This window comes from Acipenser ruthenus, chromosome 35 (assembly GCF_902713425.1).
Source record: "Acipenser ruthenus chromosome 35, fAciRut3.2 maternal haplotype, whole genome shotgun sequence".
Taxonomy (NCBI): Eukaryota; Metazoa; Chordata; class Actinopteri; order Acipenseriformes; family Acipenseridae; genus Acipenser; species Acipenser ruthenus.
The window spans coordinates 6,712,029-6,737,655 of NC_081223.1; the positions used below are offsets into that span (position 1 = coordinate 6,712,029).

At 39.1% G+C, this 25,627-nt stretch overlaps 2 non-coding genes across 2 annotated transcripts; one reads left to right on the forward strand and one right to left on the reverse strand.

The window, feature by feature from the left end:
* The first annotated feature begins 2,854 nt into the window (after positions 1 to 2,854).
* trnal-uaa (transfer RNA leucine (anticodon UAA)) lies at positions 2,855 to 2,939 on the forward strand. The gene has a single exon. It is a non-coding gene; the product is annotated as a tRNA-Leu (tRNA).
* An 11,901-nt stretch (positions 2,940 to 14,840) lies between these two features.
* On the reverse strand, positions 14,841 to 15,055 carry LOC131705424 (small nucleolar RNA U3). The gene has a single exon (XR_009310381.1). It is a non-coding gene; the product is annotated as a small nucleolar RNA U3 (small nucleolar RNA).
* Between the last annotated feature and the right edge of the window lie 10,572 nt (positions 15,056 to 25,627).

A 25,627-nucleotide genomic window follows, 5' to 3' on the forward strand; every position in this document is an offset into this window, starting at 1 on the left:
CTCAGCAACTATCTTCTCTATCCTAAACAACCTATCAGTCTTGACATTTATTTTCTGCAATTCTGGTTCATAAAAGGTACCCATTATAGGCTCTCCATCATAATCACATAGTTTATACACCGGTGGAAATCTTGGTATACATTCTGTTATAGTAAAAATATCTGCTGTAAATGTCTGTTCGTAGCCTTTTATAAAGGGAGCTCTTAACTTTGAAATTCTTACGCTGTCACCGACGGCAAACTTAAACTTTATATGTTTAGGGCTTTTCTTCTTAGAGTATAAAGTTCTAAACACTTTAAATGAATTATCTTCATTAACTTCTGAAGGTTTCATTTGAATACTACGGTGGAAGGAGTTGTTATAAGCCTGTACCATTTCTTGTAGTTTATCCATATACTTGTGAGTGTTAAAAGCGGTGAAATATTTCCACATTTTTGTTTTCAGAGTCCTGTTGTATCTCTCAACAATAGATGCTTTTAGTTCATTCCCTGTGGTAAAGTGTAGAATATTATGTTTTTTTTAGCATGTGCTGAAATGCTTTGTTTAGAAATTCTGTCCCTTTATCAGTTTGTAGTTTTTTAGGTTTCCTACCTGTGCTGATGATCCTCTTGAACGCCTCGGTCACCGTCTTAGATTACTTATTTTTCAAAGGTATTACCCATGCATATTTGGATAAGATATCTATACATGTTAACATGTACTTGTAACCTCCATTTTCTTTTGACAAGCTAGACATATCCACTAAATCAGCTTGCCACTGTGTATCGATATTAGATACAAATACAGTGTTTCTTTTAAAGTTTATTTTAGAGGGCTTATGCAACGTATATGAGTCTTGCTCTGATAAAAAGTCAGTTAAGACTTTCTAAGAGACTTTAGGCCCCTCAGACCCCAGAGCTCTTTGAAGAGTCTGTAAACCCCCTAAACCCCCAGGATTTGAGGGATCGTAGTATATTTTTTTCATACGCTGATGTGTCATCTTTAACCAAAATAACACAACTGCGACAAATATGGCGTTCAAAAAGTTTTTATTCAAAGTTTATCATAACACCTCAGAGACATGTGTGAAGTTCAAAAGTTTTATTCACAGTTTATCAAGAAGATTAGGACATTTTAGAAGACATATAAAGTTTTTACACAAACATTCATGATTAGTCACTAAGTAATCCACAACATTTTGCACAACTATCGATATATCTTCATCTCTTAAAAACCTTGCCAGGTTATAAAAACATACATCAGTCACATAAGCATACAAAACAATGATATGTGTACATTTGCAATCTTCTATTTCATCAAACATTTTAGGTAATATATTCATTAAAAATGCATTTAAGGGTTTACAGTGTTTTACATGTGTATTTACCAACTCTAACCATTCTTGAACATCAACATCTTTATGGATTAAATCAGTTACACTTTTTAAATTGTTGAACATTTTTACATTTACGGGGATCAGGTTTTGAAAGAGTCTCTTGCAAGCCACTTTCTCAGCTATTAACTCAAACAGCAGCCCCTCCATGGTTTTCCTCAGTTTTGCTGGAGTCTGGACGTTCCCCATTTTCAAAGTCACAGGCACCGTAATAAGCTAAAGGAGCTTGGGGGTTTGTAAAACTGCGATGGTAGAAAGCTTTGGTTATTTTGTTAACAATGTCTCGGGTCTTGTCATCCAGGGTTTCTTGTAGATGGATCAGTTTACGTCTAATGCTGTGTTCGGGTCTTAGCTCTGTTAAAATATCTTCCACCAGTTTCTGAAGTTTTGTCAAAGATGGATGGAAATTGAAACAAGCTAGAGCTTTAGCCACCAGAAGCTTCAGCCACGGGACGTGTATTTTTTCTAGTAATTCTTCAAAATGTTGATCAAAATAATTTGGGTCCGCTTCAAAAAGGCAGCTGTGTCTCAGCTGGCTCGGGTGGTCAATTTCGCAACCACGGCAATTTTTCACCATATCACGGTCAATGATCACTTCCAATAGAGAAGCCAGGAGACTCCTAGAGATCTTTAATACTTTTTCAAAAGAGATGCCTAAACCCCCGTCAACGTCGTCAGACTCTGCAGGGTTGAGGAGGGGGACATTTTCAAAGTCTTTTATAAGCTGGGTCATTTCTTCACTGGTCCAATCCATCTCAAGATCACAAGGTTCAAGAATGGCATTTTCAGAGAAGTATCTAAAGTTTGCAGAAGACATGGCGTCAGACTCCTTCAATCAAAAGGGCATGTGGGGGGCCCCTTTAGTATGCTCCCCAAGATTAGGTTTCGGCCTATGAGGGGTGTTGACGCCTCAGGCACCATGGGGGATCCTTTGAGATGACCTATCAGAGATCCATGAATGGGTGGTCCTTGAGGCACCGCCGCTAGGGGCGTTTTCAGAGTTACCCTAAAACATCCGCCCCCTCTCTCTCATTGATGTTTGTTTTCAGTTCAGTCCACAGAGGAGTTTGTACAGTACACAGAGGATCCTTGGGACGGATGCTTGAAGGCCCCTTGCTTGGACTCTCTCTTGAAACTTTTTTTACATGCCGTGGTTTCTTTAGCCTCTGTGGAAGGGCTAATGTGCATTTTTTTAAAGGCTTTTATAAGTTCAGACATTTGCCGTTCCTCAAGATCCACTTTCTCTGAGCAGCAACTAACACCGGTATGAGACATCTTGTGTAACACTCTAATAAACTGCCCAAATATTTTCCTCCTTTTATGAGGTCTGAAAACATGCCCAGACTTGCCCTTTTAAAAAAACTAAAACCCATCGTAGTCTCCATCTGTTCAACCTTTTGCTCAAACACCATACCACCTTGATTCTCTGAAACCCCCGGTAAGCTTAATACTTATTTTTTATTTATTAAGGTTTTAAGAAAAACTGTTGTGGCCGAGTGGTTAAGGCGATGGACTTAAGATCCTTTTGACTCAATTGTCAGCGTGGGTTCGAATCCTACCAACAGTAATTATTTTATTTCAAACTTTTACATTTATAGATATTTAATGTTTATAAGCACTTGTTAAATACAAGGGGTCTGTTTTATATATATATATATATATATATATATATATATATATATATATATATATATATCAATACCTATATTCCATACTCCTATATAAAATCCACGCCCCCTCATTATATATTCATATATTCATAAATCCACGCCCCCCCTCATTATATATTCATATATTCACACCTATAAGGTCAAAAAAAGGTCAAACGGGTCATCAATCAAACTTTTGACAGAAGCTATAGTAATATTACTACTACCAAGCATTGCATTGTACTTTGTATATGGTTTTCATGTCCATCACCCTGGGAATAAGCTTCAGATATGAATCCATTTTGATCTGTACAGCATACATCACGTTTTAGTGATGATCAAAACTCAGATATGCTTTCACTGCACACGAGCAACGCAAGCTTTAATCATCTTGGGTGTCTGAAGTTAATTTGTAATGTTAATGTAAGACCTCGCTGCTGTCCAGTGATTGTATCAAATACAAGCTAATACAGCGATTGTTGTTTTAGAAAGTTAAGTTTGCTTGATTTTGTAGTGTGTTTTTAATGAAATACCATTTTAGCGGTCAATTGGTTTTTCATTACCAAGCATTGCACTGTACACTATATACGGTTTGCATGTCCATCACCATGGTAATAAGCTTCAGATTTTAATCCATTTTGATCTGTACACTGTTAGAAAGAAAGTTACACATCTGTACTTAAAAAGGTACAAATGCTTGTCTCTGTATTGGTACCTTTCAACGTACAATATATGTACTTTTTTGACAATGCAAATTTGTTCCATTTCGTTTTGTACCTCATGTGGGAGTTATGTACCTATTAATGATACTAATGTCTTGATACTTATAAGTACCCACCGTGCCCAAATTGTACCTCTTCCTAATGTACCATGACGGGTACAAAGGCTTGTATTTGTACCTTTAAGGGAACTATAATAAAGGATCTAAAATGTACCCCATAAAAGAGATACAGATTTGTCACTAACTGGTACCACTACAGTGACAAAGCATTTGTACCATTATAGGTACAGCGACAAGGCTCCAAATTGCACTATGTTCTTTAAGTACAGGCATTTTAATTTCTAGTAAACACAAAGCATGTTTCAAAAATGGTCATAGCTGGTAAGTAGTTTTAAAAAAATGAACAAAGTTAAGAATAATGAAATTGGATGCATAAAAGTATATGCAAAATGAATGGCAGCCAAATCTTTGTAACACCTCTGCAAAAATCATTCACTCAAGGACCAATAAAACAGGAATTTCACCTTTTATCAATCATGTATATAAACGATTACAAAATTATTTTTCATTACAATTCATAGTTATATTATGGGGATAAACGTATTGGAAATTAAAATAAAAAGCACAGATTCTGGTTGTGTAGTCAAACTCAATTGCCATAGGTTATATAAGAGGCAGCATTTCTTAACTTCAATTACATTTCTTATTAAATGTTAGGTAATACTTTGAGCATTGTAAAGGTACAGAGGATATGTATTACCAATACATTTGTGTTAACCAAATTAATTGCCAAGTCCAGTTGCTGGACAGAGCATAGTAGTCTCAGTTGAAAACAAAAAGGAACCTAATATTCTACAAAAAACAATGATCTAGGTCTATTGTAGAAGCAGTAGCATTAAACATTTACAAAACCATAACCTAGATTTCATGTAAAAAGCAATAATACGCAACAACCTATTTAAAATCAGAATACATTCAACCATAATATAATTTAAACACATTTAAAACCACACATATACATTAAAACAACTCCAGTTCATAAGAAATGAATGCAATCCCAGTATTATGCTCTGACGACGTAGTTCAGAGGGAATATTTACAAAGCTTCTAGTGTGCTTTACTGTAGGCTACCATTTTTAGTAACGACTGACAGTGAATTAAATTGAAATTCATATATTAGTGTCTCTTAAGAATGCATGCTAAAATTGGCTTGCAATGAAATGATCATGCTCATCGCTACTTTGTTGCTACACAAAGATTATCATCAACTGAATACATGTCAAGTGCCTGAAAATCTATTTCATCTCCTGGTTTTACCACAGTCCAGTCGTTATCAAATATTACCCGCGAAGCATGGTAGTGTTTCTCATAGGCAACTGGTACTAACATGTTCCCACACAAAAGCCGCTGAGTATCCATATTCAATATGTACTTTATTTGGAAAAATAATGGGATTTCTTCTGCATGTAACAATCCAATAGCAAACACATCCTTCGTAGCATATTTAACACAATTAATATTAACTGATGTAACACATTGGAATATTTTAGTTTCTAGGCTGACAATTCCATGCTGTTCACAAAATTTCAGGACAGCAAACTGTAGTCCATTTGGTAAAGAAGAATATGATGTAGACACACTGGTTTTTGGAACCCTCGCATATTCATTTAGCACATTTGCAGAAGAAAACTCCCAACACTGTTTCATCTGGTGCTGAATGCCAAGAGTTGAAGCAAGGTTTATGAAATTCCTGCAATGGTTGGCTACACTTTTAAAGTATTGATGGTTCCCCTCAAATCTCATACACCATAAATGGACGTAAAGGCCCATATAATCTAATTTGCCTGGCATAATGAATCAAATAGTGACACTTAGGCTTATAAACATTACCAAACACTTCTTTCATTTCTGACAAACTCAAAAACCAGTAATTCAAGAGTTGCAATAAGGTCCTTCGTAATCTTTGGAGCCATAATGATGTCACAAATCTATGCACAACAAGTACAACAGTCCAGTACCTCACTGTAAAAAAATGCCATATTTTTAGGTGGAATTAACCTTAATTTTTACATACATTGTTCTGTTCTTTTTTAATTAAATGAAAAACCTTTCAATATTACTGCAAAATACTTTATTTAAAAATATGTGCTATTAATTTTACGGAAATGTACACTGAAAAACATGTACGTATGTAATTTGTTTACAAAATGATAAATTCCGTTAAATTAAAGAAAATAACTTTTAAAAAAAAAGCAGAAGCTGTATTTATTACGACACAAACGTTAATATTAATGTATATAACTGTTATTTAAAAAAACTGCAATACTGCTAAATTAATTAACAGGCTTATCCGAGTTGAATTAAATAATTAAAAAGAAACTAAAAGTGTTTACTTTTTAATGTCGTTCAGATTTGTTAAAATGAGTTGTGCTGCACTTTTCTTCTCAAAATAATAGGCCTACTTAATTTCAATGACTGGAAATAAACTAGAAAAGCTGCACATTTCAAATTCAATCCCGGTGCACCTCGTGTAGCCTACGGTTTTTGTCCCACCCAAGTCTTCACTTAATTGGACTAATTATTTAATTAGCTAGATACATTTAACACCTATCCAGGCCCCAAACTATTGTATGAGGCTCAGCAACTGTACCTTGAATCAAATGCTCGTTTAAACCATCAATTTTAAAATACCTCGCAATTTAAATATATATATATATTGTAACACAGCAGGGAGGGGGTTAATCCTCCCTGCATAGAAGAAAACATGTGCGAATGCACATTGTGTTAATTGTTTTATTGTTAATTATCCCCTGCACCTGGGAAGTATTGTTAAATTAGTGCCAGGTGCAGGGTATAAAAGAAAAGCAGCCAGTCTGTTCAGGGCTGCTGTGTGTAAAGCCCGCTTGCGAGTGTGTGCAGGCGTATCACCAGAGGGAAGGTTTGTGAAAACTGTGTTTATTTTGTTTGGTTTGTTTTACAGGTAAACAGCTTAGCTGTCCTGTCTTTAGTTTAGGTTCCAGTGTTTATGTTTAGTTAGCGCTCCGAAGGAGCTAGGTGTTTGTTTTTGTTTTGATTTCTGTTTGTATTATTAAAAGTGCGCTGAACCCCCAATTTCTGTGTGTTGGGTCTATTTTTAAAGGGGCAACGAACCTAAGTGGGGGCAATACGTCACAACGTGGTGTCAGAAGCTGTGGGCGCCCCTACGACCCAGCAAAAGAATGGATTTTAAGGAATTGATCGAGAGGATCAACAGAAACACCGCTGCTCAAGTAGAGCAGAACAAGATGTGGAGAGTGGAGTTAGGCTTGCCGGAGCGGGAGCCTACAGAACTGGACCTGCTGCTCCAGAAATGGGAGGTAGAGCAGCCGTCCCGAGAGCCAGAGAGGGTGGAGCAGCTGTCCCAAGAGCCAGAAGGGCTGGAGCTGTCCCGAGAGCCAGAAGGGGTGGAGCTGCCAACCCAAGAGCCAGAAGGGGTGGAGCTGCCAACCCAAGAGCCAGAAGGGGTGGAGCTGCCAACCCAAGAGCCAGAGGGGGTGGAGCTGCAGTCTCGGGAGCCAGAGGGGCTGGAGCTGTCGTCTCGGGAACCAGAGGAGGTGAGGGAGTCACCTCCTCCACAGCCCCGACCACCACCCCTGGAAACCAGTCCGGTGCTGCCGGGCACGGTCCCTTGCCCCGTGCTTGTGGACACCCTGCCGGATTGCATGGACCTCCCTGTGCTCGACCTCGTGCCCAGGTCGGGGCACCACCAGGCACAGTTGCTCACCTGGTCCCTTGCTCCGCTCCCCCTGAAACCTCAGACGTCACGACGCGGTCGTGTGACGTCACTGGCGTTCCCCCTTCCTCCCGCTGTGTTCCCCCTGGACTCTCAGAGGTCGCTGCGCCGGTCCCGCGGCTCACACCTCTGCCGGTTGCTGCACCGTCCAGGTTACCGGCCTATGCGTCGGTCGCCCCTGGCAAGCCGGTTGGGTCCCTACTCGCCGGATCGCGGTCCCTTCCGCTGGGCACCGGACTTCAAAGGGGGGGGGGTGTATGTGGCCTTGGAATGGCCGATCAGTGCTGTGCACTTAAGGGGGGGGAAGTGTAACACAGCAGGGAGGGGGTTAATCCTCCCTGCATAGAAGAAAACATGTGCGAATGCACATTGTGTTAATTGTTTTATTGTTAATTATCCCCTGCACCTGGGAAGTATTGTTAAATTAGTGCCAGGTGCAGGGTATAAAAGAAAAGCAGCCAGTCTGTTCAGGGCTGCTGTGTGTAAAGCCCGCTTGCGAGTGTGTGCAGGCGTATCACCAGAGGGAAGGTTTGTGAAAACTGTGTTTATTTTGTTTGGTTTGTTTTACAGGTAAACAGCTTAGCTGTCCTGTCTTTAGTTTAGGTTCCAGTGTTTATGTTTAGTTAGCGCTCCAAAGGAGCTAGGTGTTTGTTTTTGTTTTGATTTCTGTTTGTATTATTAAAAGTGCGCTGAACCCCCAATTTCTGTGTGTTGGGTCTATTTTTAAAGGGGCAACGAACCTAAGTGGGGGCAATATATTACAATATATATATATATATATATATATATATATATGTTACATCGAATGAATAATTAAATCAATTAAGTAATTGAGGCCTAGGGTGAAACGAAAACTGAGTTTGACACCCCTCGTTTTAACCCTTATCTCAAATTTGGTTTGTAGTCGCTGGGGTCGTTTTATATCGATTTCAAAAGCGCTGCATTGATAACGAGCCAGCACTGCTGCACAGCTCTGCTCGCCACCACCCGGTTATCAGCAAACTTCTTTTTTTTAATGTCATATTGATGATTCATTCATTTTGAATATTAATTTGCACCTGCATTATTCATTTTAAATATAAATGTTAACCTAAGTTTTTAGAAAGTCTTCGGCTTTCTAAAATCTTGCGATACTAGCAAGCCTGGATGATGTAATGTCCTGGACATTACCTCGTGTGAAGGAGAAACAACGTTTGCGAGAAGCCATTTTATTTTTACCGATGCAATACTCTGCTCAACAGTAAAACTTGTATGAATTATATTTTAATTTTACCCAAATGAAAAAAAAAACTGTATTTTAATTACAGCATATCAGGAAATATGAATTAAAATAGTGGGAGATTTAGGGATAATGTTATTCACACATTTATACAACTAAAGACCGTGTCAGACGTGTTACATATATATATTGTTGTATTAGTTGCTGAACACTTATAAGAGAAGGAAATATTTTAAACTGTATCCCTCTACAAAGTGGAGCATGTGCTCCCTTTGCCAGACTACTAAGCACAGGCCTAAGCAATTTTATTTGTTGTATATACATTCATGTAAGTGTGAAAGACTGACTGGTAACAAGCCGCATGTATGGAAGTAAGACTTAACTGCACTCTTTATTTTTATTCTGTACACAATTTTAATGTACGAATAATACTTTAAGTCCAGGAATATTTGCTAGCCTTTTGTTACGCGAATCTGACATATGAAACATTTTTTACGCAAATAATCCTATAGTAAATGCTTTCAGGATAGCAGGTCGTCTTGTGTAATTAACCAAATATTTTGGCCATGATATTTCTGGACTTGCAGTATTTAAATTTTACCCAATGAATAAAAAAATACTACTGTGTAGGGTATGTTAGGAATTCTTGCATATAAAAAAAAATCCTGAATTTTAAGGAAATTATTTTTAGAATTTAAAGTGGTGAAGCTTAGCTAAGTATATATTGCCATGTCGTTGTAATGTTGGCAAACAATTAAACAGTAAAGAAAAAAAAAATTTTTTAAAGTATAAGTGTTATTACTCTACAAAATGTTCTTGGGGATTCACGGCAGCATTGTAGGTGTAGTATTTTGATAATCTTGTTCAGCCAACGCCATTTTCTCTCGCAGGATGTGCTCCATTTTGAGGGCATGTTAGGCATTCTTAAACTCAGTTTATGGAGGTTATTTTTTAAACATTTAAAGAGCTCACGCCTATATAAGTGTATATATATCTCCATTTGGTTGTATTGTTTTATGAACGATTACATAGTTAGGAAGGAAATATTTTAAACAATTAAAAGCGATGCATGTGCTCGCTGTCCGACGAGACAAAGCGTAAGTAATTGTATTTTTATTTGTTTCTAAAGTAGGCTGTTGTAAAGAAGTGTGAAGGAATTAGAATGGTAACAAACAGCATTACAGAAGTAAGACTTGAGTATGGTAGTGTTGTGTACCGCCATAGTGCTCTAATTAGATATGATTATGGGCTGTATTTTGTAATTTCTGTTGTAAAGCCTGGTAGAAAATTGGTAACATATGGTTTATTTGCACATTTCATTATATCATCTGAACAGTAGACGATGGAATAAGAAATTTGGCCTGTAGTTTCATATAGAACATACAAAAATTTCTAAGGTACAAGTCTGTCACATTGTCTGGTAACTCAACAGCCAAGCTATCGGCACAATGATCTGGTGCATCATTTTCACTTGTCACACTTAAGGGGTTTTGGTGTGAAGGATTGAAAACCCATGCAGGGGATACTTGTTCTAAAGATCAATTCCTGTGCTGTCTAGAAATATGTGCACTGAAGGATGACTTAACTTTAAAAATTCTGTTGCAACCACTGAAAGGGCAGTTTACTTTCTGACCTTCTGTCATGTGCATTCTGAGATGTGCAAGGAGATCTTTTAGATCTTTACATTGTTTCTCGCATAAAACACTCACATTTAAATGAACCCAATACACTCTTTACCTGTGGACAGATGGGACAGGAAAGCACTGGGGATTCTATTGTAATCTCCGACATTAGTTCTGTGTTGCCAAACCTTACCACCTGTGTGCTGAATTCTGTTTTGGACACACTCAAAAACCTGGGTGTAGAAACCCTGGATGATTTCAGATTTGTAAAAGATGATGATCTCCTGATGGTCCTCAAGCCAATAGAAGTTTGAAAACTCCTAGCCAGCTTTACAGTCACATGTGAGTATATTACAGTTCCGTCAATTTTCTTCATGTGCTTAATTGGCAGTAAACCTATTTATTATATATATATATATATATATATATATATATATATATATATATATATATATATATATATGAAAACCTGTATTTTGTCTCTTGCCTATATCATATTGTATACTTTTATTTAGAATTGTTGAATGAGAGAAAATAATGTGGCAATTACATCACATAATCCTTTAACAAATGACAGAAATGTTTACTGTTTGGATGTACATACATTGATTATTGCTAATTTAATTAATAAAAGGCCGGTTAAAATTAACTAATTGTGTCTCTTTTTCTGAAAAATACATGCAAGGCCATACAAAGCCATCTTGGAAACGGAACAAGAGAACGCTGCAATTTAGAAGTGTAAAAAAGTGTTTGATATGTTAACATAATACACACACCTTACCTAAACAGCTGTAGCAACACATGGGAACATGTAACACACACACACACATATAAAATACCCTTTGTTACCCTTTAAAAAGGGACAAAGGTCGAACAGAAGCCACATAAGAGGCAATATGCTGTGAATCCAAGAGTTCTTTCCCTCATTTCTGCAATTGCTGATTTTGAATGGAGAGAATAAAATGCAATTGTTATGTCAAAGGTAAGTAATCTTGCAGTAAGCTGTAATGCTAGGTATATCTTATTTATAGATCATATAAGCACTCTGAAATATGGGCTCCTGAGTGGCATATCTGGCAAAGGCCTCAACCTTGAGTGCATTGATAGGAGAGAGCGAGGTGGTCTCCTGTGCCATTGTCCAGCATGGCAGAGAGTTTGCACTGGGGGTGGCACACAATTGGCAGAGCATCGCTGGGGTAGGGAGGGTTTGAATCAACTAGGGCTCCCTCAATTCACAGAGCTCGAGCAACTCCTGTAGGTTCAGGGTGTTAGCAGTTTCCAGCTACATTGAATCCTTCGATCAAAGTGTTAGTTGGGCTGTGGCAGCTCTGGGCTTGATGTGCAAAAAATAGGTATGGCTTTGACGTATGTAACGGAGGACACATGCTTTGTCTCATCCCTCATGAGTGGCACGGAGTAGTTGAATTGGTAATTCCAAATTAGGGTGAAAAGAGGGAGACCAAAAATTGCCGGTTATTTAGAAAAAATATACATTTCTTTTTTTTATTTTTTATCTAAGCCTGTTTTCATTTTTTTTTCTCGCCAGCATGTCAACTTCAGCACAAAGCAGCTTCTCCACATTTGACATTTGACTCCTAGGCCGGGACCTGATCAAAACTTTGACGACCCACCAATCACACTTTACAAAACGGAATGTTATCGCTTTTTGGTTTTATGAGTAGGAGAAATTGGATATTTACAAAAACAACAAAAAGCGATAACATTCTGTTTTGTAAAGTGTGATTGGCGGGTCGTCACTGGTGTTTGTTTATTTATTTATTTTTTGATCAGGTCCCAGCCCTAGCCTGCTCAATCAAAAAAAAAAAAAAAAAAAAAAAATTTGAACACTATTTAAAAACAAAAACATCTGTTGTGCTACTGACTTCATTATTACGGCTGTGAAAGAACCATGGACTTGTTTGTGAGAACTGTCCGAGTCCAACAAGGCCTGGATCAATATTATTGCGGAAAACACTTGGTATCTGTTAATAGTTGATTTGTCTGTAGAAATATGCTAAGAGAAAGTGAGGGCACATTTCGGTAGCCAGTTTTAGTATATTTTAATATGGTTTTATTGTTTTATTGTGTACTAGGCTTACCATTGTTGGTATCCTAGCAGCTGGTATGTTAACATTTAAAATAATAACTCAGCTTGAGGAGTGATTGAGCATTTTTTGTCAATTCCTACATTTTCAAAAGGTTGTATAGGGGCTCCATGACACAGAAGCTATCTTGCCTAATGAATATGTATATTTTGTATTTGCTCAGTAAAATGTTCAATGAGAAGTTGTAATACAATTCTGAAAGCTTTAGGAATACTTGTTAATGTTTTTTTTTTTTTTCATTATTATTTATTTTCTGCTGTTTAACACTTAGTGTAAATTAACTAATAATTAAGCACATATTTGAGCTTTTACAAAATCGTAGACACTATAACCTGAAAATGAATGTATTCCATAGTGAAATGACTAAACTTAACATCAATTATAAAATACATAAACCATCATTCCACAGTAGTAAACTACTAAATAAAAGTATGCAACTTATTTAATAACTACATTTAACATTAATTATAACATGTATAAACCATCATTCCACAGTAGTAAACTGCTAAATAAAAGTGTATAACCTATTTGTTAATGAAGATTGAAGTAAAATGAAAGGGAAAAAACATTTTTTACAGTTTTTTCACAGTTAATTAACAATGTAAGTATGTAAAACTAGGGTGAGGTAATGTTATAGTAATGTTTTTTAAAGAACATTTTACGAAGTTTTGCAGTAGAATCACGGAGAAAATTATATTTATTAAGTTTTTTTACAGTACATTTACGGTTGTAAACTGTAGTGTTTCAATGAAAATAACCATTTATTTTACAAATGAAACCGTAATTCAATTTACGGTTCAGATTATTATTTTACAATTATTCACCGTGCAGCTCGGCTGCCAAACAATTACCGTAAAATTACGTGTTTTTTTTTTTTTTTACAGTGTATAGCTATTCTGCAGTTTTTCATTAAGATTGTATTTTGATTGGTGCGCAACAAATATTTTAATAGTGTTACTTAAAGTTTTCTATGTTAACATATCGTTTCTCATAACACTTGAGTTCTCAGTTCTTGATTATTTATAGGTTTTCCATATACAGTACATCAATACTGTAGTAGATCCCTAAAAAATGAACAGTATTTTCTGAACCTGTCCAAACAAAGTAAAATATACATATATACACACATACATGCTGTATAGGTCTTATATTTAGCTTTTTTTGTGTTTCAGAAGTAATTATTTGATGTAAAGAACTTGACAAAACCATTATTATCTTGTAAATTATAAGCTTCATCTGTTTTTTCAAATGAGTTTTGGAAACCAATCTCAGATTATGTCTTTATAAAGACACGGTTTGGATTGATTTCCAAGCTGCATTAGAAAAAACAACAACCACCTTATTAGGAATTGTAGTTTCAAATCATTTACATCAAATAATAGCAGGTTATATTTTCAACCCAACTATGAAGGTTAATTTAACCCAGCAGTGATATAATATAACCCAATAAATGGGTTGTTTTTTACCCAGCAAGCTGGGTTATAACTTTAACCCAACTGGCTGGGTTACAATAACCCAGCGTTGGGAAGGTGCAATAGTAACCCAGCGCTGGGTTGGCTTTCAACCCATGTTGGATTATTTTTAACCCAGCACTTCTGAGTGTAGCGTGAGCGGACATAGCAGATAACAAGATCTACAAAATATCACATGCCAAGAAAAAAATATGATAAAAATTTGTAAAGGCATCGGATTCTATTATGGTGTTGCTGAGATGTTGAACGTTTCTCATCACAGGTTTACTGGAGTGACAAAAAGACGATTGCCAAAAAGAATGCTATCTCGAAACACTAGTCTTGTCAAGCCGAAATAGCTCAGCTGGGAGAGCGTTAGACTGAAGATCTAAAGGTCCCTCGTTCGATCCTGGGTTTCGGCAAACAAGAAGTCGATATTTGTTTCGTATTATTTTGAACTAAAAAACAGAGCACTTTTTTTTTTTCTTCAGTGTAATTGGAAGAAATGACAACGTATGAGAGTGCCATTTTCTAATGCGATTAAGAAATGCAAAAAAACAGCATCCCTGGGTGGGTTTGAACCCCCAACCTTTCGGTTAACAGCCGAACACACTAACCGATTGCGCCACAGAGACAGATCTCCTCAGCCGAAACTGAGACCACATCTAAGAAGAAAGCAACACTGGGCAGGAAAGTCTAATCTCAATTACATGTATTCAAACCAATGCAAGCAAACTTCAAGCCATTTATATTTATTCCAAAAATAACACAAACTCTTCCATTGCTAAAAAAAATATAAAAAATCTCCCTTTGTGCTTCTCGGAAGACATACGATGGAGGGTGCACTGCAGTTTTTCAGTCAGGGGAATATTAAACATTAGCAGACTGTGCTTTAAAATACACATGTAGGGCGGGCTCTTGATAAAACACGCACTCAGAACATGTCCGTTTCCTCCAGCCCCCCAAGGAACACTGGAACGGTCATCAATAACAGCGAGCATTTGGTCGAAAACAACACTCGCTGTCTGCTTCACACTCAAAAATGAACACTCTCACTCCTCCTCGTGGATAACGAGTCCAAACACTTTAGAAACGCATTTCGCTAGCAAATCACTATAGAAATGATCCCTGAAAGTACTGTTTTATGTGCAAGTGGCCGACCGTCTCCCTCCAACTCTGAGTGGCACTGGTAGCGGTGCCGGAGACAAATAAACAGGAGCACTTTCATATAATGCAATTGCTGTACTCCAGTGAAGTGTTACAATAAATTACAAACTCATTCCAGACTGCTTTACGGGTAAAAGCTTAATTGGTTCAAGTTTCTCGTATGATTTAAAAGTACGAGCCTGTTGTCTCATTTGCATTGTCTGCCTTCCTCCTTTGCAGTGTAAAGTATATCAAATGTGTTCTTAAAATCTGATGAAGATTCCCATTTGAATCGTAAGTATTTTGTTTCCGTTGTAGCTATTCACACACACTGCTCTGTTGGGCTCCCAGGGTGTTATCTAACAAAACGAAGTATGTTGTGCTGCCATAATGGATTACATAGACTTTCCTGCCCCGTGTTGCTTTTTTCTTAGATGTGGTCTCAGGTTCGGCTGAGTTCTGCTCCCTCGATCACGTTCTGCAGCATCTCGCCATGCTAACACTATGTAACACAATTTTTGTTCCTGGGTAGTAAGTGTTATTTCCTAATTGCTTATGCCTCAAAAGTATAGAAAATAGCTATTATTCCCCACAAAATTTGCTTTTGTGACCAGGACAGTGATATTTTGAAATTGACCTATTTCCAATGAGAAAACGGGTGAATTTGTGTCTTTTCGTTCACATAAAGTCAGAAAAAAACAACATATGAATCCAAATTAACATGTATTTATACTACAGTAATACAATAATGACTACAAAAGATTTAGAAGTGAGTAGTTTTTCGAGATTTACGATTATACTGTAAATCACTTTCACGAATCAGCCCCCAAATGTAGTCTCCCATCATGTTCTCGTTATACTGTCCTTGGTAGCGGAGTTCAAAGTCCAGTATATCCTGGTGGAAGCGCTTGCCTTGCTCCTCCAAGTATGCTCCCATGTTCTCCTTGAATTTATCAAGATGAGCATCAAGGATATGGACTTTGAGGGACATCCTTCAGCCCATTGTGCCATAGTTCTTCACCAGAGTCTCAACCAGCTCCACATAGTTTTCGGCCTTGTGATTGCCCAGGAAACCCCGAACCACTGCGACAAAGCTGTTCCAAGCCGCTTTCTCCTTACTAGTGAGCTTCTTGGGGAATTCATTGCACTCCAGGATCTTCTTTATCTGTGGTCCGACGAAGACACCGGCTTTGACCTTTGCCTCAGACAGCTTAGGGAAGAAGTCTTGAAGGTACTTGAAGGCTGCCCACTCCTTATCTAGAGCTCTGACAAATTGTTTCATAAGGCCCAATTTGATGTGCAGTGGTGGCATCAGCACCTTCCGGGGGTCCACCAGTGGCTCCCACTTGACGTTGTTCCTCCCCACAGAGAACTCGGTCCTCTGTGGCCAGTCCCGCCTGTGGTAGTGCGCCTTGGTGTCCCTGCTGTCCCAAAGGCAAAGATAGCAGGGAAACTTGGTAAAACCGCCTTGGAGACCCATCAGGAATGCCACCATTTTGAAGTCTCCTATGACCTCCCAGCCGTACTCATCATACTTCAAGGCGTCCAGCAAGGTCTTGATGCTGTTGTAATCCTCTTTGAGTTGCACCGAGTGAGCCAGGGGAAGAGACGGGTACTTGTTACCATTATGGAGCAGCACGGCTTTGAGGCTCCTGGATGAGCTGTCAATGAAGAGGCGCCACTCATTCTGGTTACAGGCGATTCCGATTGCCTCGAACAGACTGGTCACATTGTGGCAGAAGCAGAGCCCATCTTGACGGGTGAAGAAGCTGGAAAAAGGTTGGTGACGCTTCCTCTGATCTGCGACTTGCACACTTTCATCCAACAAGTTCCACTGCTTGAGCCTAGACGTCAAAAGCTCGGCATTAGACTTGGTGAGACCAAGATCTCTAATCAAGTTGTTGAGGTATTTTTGGTTGGGGTAGTATGGGTTTCTCTCCTCAGCTCCACCTCTGAAATTGTCATCTGGATCTACAACGTCTTCCTCGCTCTCTGACTTGCTGCTCTCTTCTAAAGACGGCTGCTCTCTCTCCGGAGGAGTGGGTACGGGGAGCTCATGGCAGTGTGGCACTGGGGCGATGGATGAAGGAAGGTCCGGATACGTGATAGCAGGTGCATTCTTGCCAGTCAGACATTTGGCAGGGTCCACCATGCAGAAGTAGCAGTTGCTTGAGTGGTCAGTGGGTTCCCGCCAAATTCTTGGGATAGCAGACTTCATGGCTCTCTTATCCCCTCTGTACCATCCTACAAAAATACATTTATTTCACCCATGACTAAAGTGTAAGAGATTCTCGCAACATTTTTCATATATGATATATTTTTTCAATAACATTGAAAATTGTAAAACATTTTAAAATTAAAAACCTTTACAATTTTAAAAATTAACAAATTTTATAACATAAAATTCCGAGCAACAATTGTCCATCTTACCTTCCAGAGTTTTTTTGCAGTGCTCGCAGGTGAAATGAGGTGCCCAGGGTTTGTCTTGATCCCCGACAGGCATGCCAAAATATGCCTTGTAGGCCTCACACATCTTAGCAGATGCTTCCACGGAGTACTTTTTCGCTCGTCTTAATAAATTGGCCGCATACATAGCAAAATGCGTCTGCCGGATGCTTGCAGGCTCTTGATGCCATCTCAGAAAAATGCAGATATATATCCACTTAGGCAGCTGGAACTAAACTGAACTGGTGGGCTTAAGGCCCTGTATTTATACTACTATTTATATTACTGGAAAGTTCTAGAAGTTACTCCAAGTTTACTCAGCACTGAATCTATCTGGAATGTTCTGGACAATAGGTAAATTTCAAAATATCACTGTCCTGGTCACAAAAAGCAAAGTTTGTGGGGAATAGCCATTTTTTATACTTTTGAGGCATAAGCAATTAGGAAATAACACTTACTACCCAGGAACCAAAAAAAAAAAAAAATGTTACACGGTGTAATCACTCCCGTATGCTTTGGCGGTTTAACAGTTTGGTCTCTGTGGCGCAATCGGTTAGCGCGTTCGGCTGTTAACCGAAAGGTTGGTGGTTCAAGCGTTCAAAAGCTCGGAAACACCATAATTGAATCCTGACAAGCTGTGTTTGTTACAGTAGAAAACCGCATTATTTATTTCAGCACAGACTAGGGTTGTCTATTGTATCAAGGCCCGATTGGGTTTATTACGCACATACCAACTGTTGCTCCATGAAAGACGTAATGACAATTGTAAAAAAAGAGACGAACTGAAGCCAACCTAAAAAAGTAAGATTATTTATTTCAATATTGTTATAGCTACAAACGATGCACGCATTTTACAATAGCAATTGCTATTTGACAATGACTAATAAGTAATTTTGTTGCAATTGAGAGGAACGGTAGTTCCTCGCACAAGTTAGAAAAACTCCTTACTTTACTTACCTCAAATGTGAAAAAAAAGCGTACATACCTCTTATATACAATGAGATATAAGTCGTCAAACTAAGGTAAAATTATTATTCTCCTTCTTCCTCCTCTTCCGTCTGCTTTTTAAGGGTGTGTAGCGACTATTCAAACAGAAAAGCTAAATAACTGGACATCTTCCAATCATGTGATTCCACATGTTGGTCAACGTCAAAACATACCAGGGAATGCAAGCAGTTTGATATCCACACCATTTATATTAAACAAACTATTTATGTTTAAAAAAAAACACATACCGAAGGAGAGAAAAAAAATAATACAGTGGTTTGGACTTGAAACATGACATTCTTGAAGAGCACACGAAGTTGAAATGCATTCATTTTTTAAGCTTACATCCAAGCCTGACCAGCTTTCACTGAAAACCTGAAGGTGCTGCTCGATTCTAGAAATTTTCGATTTCCTTTTTGAAAATTTCTAGCTTCCTGTTTGGTCGATACCATAGAATGGAATTGCACACAAGAGTGGCATGTAGCTTCCTTGTCTAAATCTTTGAACTCTGATTAATTGTAGTTCCTCATTTAAATAAATATAAATAAATGAAAAATTTATTTGGTAGAAATAAATAAATGATTTAAACAAATGCAAAGAGGAATAAATACATTTAGAAATAAATATTTTCAAATGTAGAAATGAATACATGTTTATTATAAATGTATAAATAAATTAATAAATAGCAAGCAAGAAAACTAGCTGTCATATTAATTGATTTGGTGTCTTATTTGAGAAAATACTGAACGACTGAACCAAATATTCCAAATATAATCCACTGGACGTCACCAGAAACAGCTTTGATGACACAAAGTCGTATGACACGAATCCTAAGAATTTTAAACCAGATTCATTGTCGCTTAGAAACAACTGCAGTCTCCCTGCCTCAATACAAATAATACCAAATGAAAAATCGAATTACATGTATTTAAAAATGAATGGTCTCATCCATCAGGAACGATTGGTTCTGCATTTATACAGTATCAACCTTAATCTGAGTTGAGAGGCAACCTTGTACTTGGCTTGATTCATGCCAAAGCTGCCCGATTCCAGCCTTGCTGAAGCACCCCCAGATCATCACCAATCCTCCACCACATTTCACAGTGGGTGCGAGACACTGTGGCTTGTAGGCCTCTCCAGGTGTCCGTCTAACCATTAGACGACCAGGTGTTGGGCAAAGCTGAAAATTGGACTCATCTGGGGGTGCTTCAGCAAGGCTGGAATCGGGCAGATTTGTCTTTGTGAAGGACGCATGAATCAAGCCAAGTACAAGGTTGTCCTGGAAGAAAACTTGCTTCCTTCTGCTCTGACAATGTTCCCCAACTCTGAGGATTGGTTTTTCCAGCAGGACAATGCTCCATGCCACACAGCCAGGTCAATCAAGGTGTGGATGGAGGACCATCAGATCAAGACCCTGTCATGGCCAGCCCAATCTCCAGATCTGAACCCCATTGAAAACCTCTGGAATGTGATCAAGAGGAAGATGGATGGTCACAAGCCATCAAACAAAGCCGAGCTGCTTGAATTTCTGCGCCAGGAGTGGCATAAAGTCACCCAACATCAATGTGAAAGACTGGTGGAGAGCATGCCAAGACGCATGAAAGCTGTGCTTGAAAATCAGGGTTATTCCTCCAAATATTGATTTCTGAACTCTTCCTAAGTTAAAACATTAGTATTGTGGTGTTTAAAAATGAATATGAACTTATTTTCTTTGCATTATTCGAGGTCTGACAACACTGCATCTTTTTTGTTATTTTGACCAGTTGTCATTTTCTGCAAATAAATGCTCTAAATGACAATATTTTTATTTGGAATTTGGAAGAAATGTTGTCAGTAGTTTATAGAATAAAACAGAAATGTTCATTTTACCCAAACACATACCTATAAATAGTAAAACCAGAGAAACTGATAATTTTGCAGTGGTCTCTTAAGTTTTTCCAGAGCTATATATATATATATATATATATATATATATATATATATATATATATATATATATATATATATATACATATATTTCAAGGAACTGTAGCTTTATTATCATAATGAAAACACATTACACATGACCACAGTTCTGTAACAAAATGACAATAACAAAGCCGTTCCCATACCGGGAGTCGAACCCGGGCCGCCAAGGTGAAAACCAAAAATCTTAACCGCTAGACCATATGGGAAGCTGATTAGCCCAATCATGGACATGCAACAGTAGCTAGTATACAGTACAACGATGGGTAAAAACCACAAAAACTGATATTTCATTACAAACACGTTACAAATTAAAGCAAAATTCAAGCCATTTATATTTATTCTCAATTAACACAAACTCTTCAATTGCTAAACAAAATATAAAAAAATCTCCCTTTGTGCTTCTCGGAAGGGGAATATTACAAATTAGGAGACTGGGCTTTAAAATACACGTGTAGGGTGGGCGTCTCTGTTACAAAGAATTGTCACACTGTATGTATCTCCATAATGCGTTGGGACTAAATACGCAGATACATTAAAACTATTTGGAGAATGCGGGCATTGATCCCGCTAGTGCTCCAGTGACCAAATCTTCATTACCACTGGATGGAAAACATTTACAACTTTCTGCACTCAAAACAAAATACATCCCATTCCGATTTAATGAACTCGGATTGTAGCCTCCATCGCCCATGCAAGGGATTCTCTTCACTTTGCCGTCACTACCGTTAAAGCCTCCGGAATTCAGTATTTCTGCAACCTCATCTCCGTCCCTTCTCCAACACTCCTATCCATCCCATCAGTTTGCTGACACTCAGAGAGATCCTTAAGAGCCCCCCCATATCAATAGACATACTTCACTCTTTATTATTATTATTATTATTATTATTATTATTATTTATCTTTGCAGATGCCCTTATCCAGGGCGACTTACAATCGTAAGCAAATACATTTCAAGTGTTACAATACAAGTAATACAATAAGAGCAAGAAATATAATAACTTTAATCTCTACCCTCAGGAAAGGCTGCTGTGTCCATTCAATGACCTGACCATGGAAGTACTATGTCTAACTGCTCTTGTGAAGCACTTCCTCTGCAGGACTCCTGAAGAACAGAGTGCACCCTGTGAACTTACCATGACAGCATCAGTGATTTACCAGTGGGGAAAAAAGGCAACAGTTACCAGGACATCAAGGGGAATACAATGGATAGACAGAGCGTTAAGCCATTTCAACCATGAGGTCTTGTGAACCATTCCTTGCACCCAGCTACTGGACTTTGGCCAGCTGTAGTAATTTTACTACATAATACTACACCTTGCAGTAAAAAAAAACAAACACAGCCTGGTCCCAGAAGCAGACCCCAACCCACGGCATTTCCTCCTTTCAATCAGCTGATTCCACTAAACTCCACACTCTCCTCTTCCAGTCGGCCTGCAGCTTCAGGGAGCATGCCTTCACCCTTTCCACTCGCTCTTCTTATTCTACTGCCTGGTCTTCCTTTCCACATTCTGTGCCCAGAATCAGATCTCTCTCACCTCCTATAACCTTCAGCACCTCCTTGCCTTTATCACAGCCCTCAGGCTACCGCTTAACCTCACCCCTTCCTCCATCAGGAATGATCTTCCAGGTATCCAGGGTAGCAGTGTGGAGTAGTGGTTAGGGCTCTGGACTCTTGACTGGAGGGTTGTGGGTTCAATCCCCAGTGGGGGACACTGCTGTTGTACCTTGAGCAAGGTACTTTACCTAGATTGCTCAAGTAAAAACCCAACTGTATAAATGGGTAATTGTATGTAAAAATAATGTGATATCTTGTAACAATTGTAAGTCGACCTGGATAAGGGCGTTTGCTAAGAAATAAATAATAATAATCCAGTACCAATTCTGCCTCCAGCCCCCCCTTCTACTTTAACCCAACACTATTTCCGCTTCCTTGTCTGTGTTTGTTTTTTGTTCCTCCTCCTCCCCACCTCTGCTCTTTTTCTATATCGCACTGTCTGCACAGGGCTCCCTCAACCACTGCCGCCCGGCTGTTCCTCGCCGGCCTGAGGGGACCGCGGCCACATGCTCTTTTTCTATATCGCACTGTCCGCACATCGGCCTCTCGTCTCAACCACTGCCGCCCGGCTGTTCCTCGCCGGCCTGAGGGGACCCCGGCCACATCCTATTCTTCTGCTGCTTATGCACTAAGCCTTCCAGGCCTCAACCTTGCTGTTCCATCTCCTCTCTTCCATTTTAGGTCCCCCTCATGCAGTAGGCCATGCCTCCACCTGCCGAGTGGGCCCCGACCGAGGGGGGGGGGGGTTCTCTCTTTTCGTCTCTCCTAAACAGACCCGAGAAGCTTTTCCGAAGCTCTCCACGCCGCCCAGCTGCCAGCTTAGCTGCCTGAGGATGCTGCACTGAGTTGTGAAGGATCTGTCCTTTTGTCCTGTTCGTCCCCTTCCTGTCTCTTGTTCCACTAAACGCCCAGCAGCCATAGGATGCTGCCTGACCCGTCGGGGAGTGAGAGTTAGATTTGTTGTATGTTATGTGTCTAAACTTTGCTCTCTCTCTCTCTCTCATGTTTATGTCGCCCAGCAGTCGGAGGATGCTGCCTGACCCGGTGGAAAGTGTTTATATCTAATCCTTTGCTCTTCTCATGTCTCCCTCTCTACGTCGCCCAGCAGCCAGAGGATGCTGCCTGACCCGACGAGAAGGGAAAACTCTTCGTCCACCCTATCTCGTCCTGCTATCAGTATCTAACCTCAATGTTACTAAGCACCATTCCCAAACTCCATCCCTCAATCTCGCCATCCCTCTCAAACTCGTCTCACTCTTAAACTCTCAAATCTCGCCCCCTCTCAAGCCTCGTAAGCAACCAGAGAAATCTTCTCAACTTGTCTCCCTCTCAAAATCGCTTCCTTGTCTCACTCTCAATTTCGCCTCCTCTCAAGCCCTTGTAGGCAACCAGTGAATTGTTTTCAGCTCTTAACAGTTGCATATTTCAAGATAGCTGTGACAGTTTAGAAATAACTTGAACCCTGTAACTGTTTAAGAGCTGAAAACAATTAAAAAGGTCTAATTACGCAAAGTATCAGTTCAATTAACGGTCTAAGTAATTGAGAGCTCAGTTGGAATGAAAACCAGCAGACACAGTTGGCCCCCAGGCCCGGGTAGAAGACAAAGAACACTTTGAGCCGAGTTCTTGCTTCAGAGTGAATCGTGGATTTCCTGAAGAAGCGGGTATGGGGGGGGGGGGGGTCACAAAGTATTTACATAAATCTTGCAATTAAAATTCCCCAGATATTTCCTGCACAAACTAAGTAAATATAACATTGCTATAAAAAAAGAGAAAGGATCAAAACTCACCCTCTTTTCATGCACATCACTGCTCCCCGGAGAGATCTTAATAAATTCCCATTGCCCAATATACAGAGATCACTGGATAAAAGGTAGGTAAGTTTTTAGTTGTGTTGTTTTGTATATATATATCTATATATATATAGATATATATATATATATATATAGTATGTGTATATATATACAATGCGATGGTTTAATCATATTTTGCCTAGAATAATATTAAATATAATATTTTAAAAAATATTATAAAGATAAAGTAGTATACAGTTTGAACACATTAGAAGCTGTTCAGGGACGCACATTTTAATGACTAGTCAACCAGCTAAAAACCATTATTTGATTTCCCTGTCTTTATTTTGAACAAAGACAAATAACGTTTGCAGACAGCATGTTAGTGTTCTGCTCAGCGAGAAGTACTGAATAACTGTTTGCACTGTTCCGTGTTTGTTTTCAGCTCATTGAAAGATGACATTCTACAATGACATTTATCCATTTTACCCTCAACAAAGGACACCCTTCATCTTCAGCCTCAGCCAGCTCATAGTCATTCTGGTGTTTTTAGTCCTTGCTTGCAGTTTCCTTGTTATACTAACAGTCATTTCTAATAAGAAAATACTGTTTCCAACTAAACCGACACATGCACCAAAATGTGAGTGTAACATAGCTATGTAACACAATTTTTGTTCCTGGGTAGTAAGTGTTATTTCCTAATTGCTTATGCCTCAAAAGTATAGAAAATGGCTATTATTCCCCACAAACTTTGCTTTTGTGACCAGGACAGTGATAGTTTGAAATTTACCTATTTCCAATGAGAAAACGGGCGAATTTGTGTCTTTTCGTTCACATAAAGTCAGAAAAAAACAACATATGAATCCAAATTAATATGTATTTATACTAAAGTAATACAAAAATGACTACAAAAGATTTAGAAGTGAGTAGTTTTTCGAGATTTACGATTATACTGTAAATCACTTTCACGAATCAGCCCCCAAATGTAGTCTCCCATCATGTTCTCGTTATACTGTCCTTGGTAGCGGCATTCAAAGTCCAGTATATCCTGGTGGAAGCGCTCGCCTTGCTCCTCCGAGTACGCTCCCATGTTCTCCTTGAATTTATCAAGATGAGCATCAAGGATATGGACTTTGAGGGACATCCTACAGCCCATTGTGCCGTAGTTCTTCACCAGAGTCTCAACCAGCTCCACATAGTTTTCGGCCTTGTGATTGCCCAGGAAGCCCCGAACTTATCCTTATCTAGAGCTCTGACAAATTGTTTCATAAGGCCCAATTTGATGTCCAGTGGTGGCATCAGCACCTTCCGTGGGTCCACCAGTGGCTCCCACTTGACGTTGTTCCTCCCCACAGAGAACGCGATCCGCTGTGGCCAGTCCCGCCTTTGGTAGTGCACCTTGGTGTCCCTGCTGTCCCAAAGGCAAAGATAGCAGGGAAACTTGGTAAAACCGCCTTGGAGACCCATCAGGAATGCCACCATTTTGAAGTCTCCTATGACCTCCCAGCCGTACTCATCATACTTCAAGGCGTCCAGCAAGGTCTTGATGCTGTTGTAATCCTCTTTGAGGTGCACCGAGTGAGCCAGGGGAAGAGACGGGTACTTGTTACCATTATGGAGCAGCACGGCTTTGATGCTCCTGGATGAGCTGTCAATGAAGAGGCGCCACTCAATCTGGTTACAGGCGATTCAGATTGCCTCGAACAGGCTGGTCACATTGTGGCAGAAGCAGAGCCCATCTTGACGGGTGAAGAAGCTGGAAAAAGCAGCTGGAACTAAACTGAACTGGTGGGCTTACGGCCCCTGTATTTATACAACTATT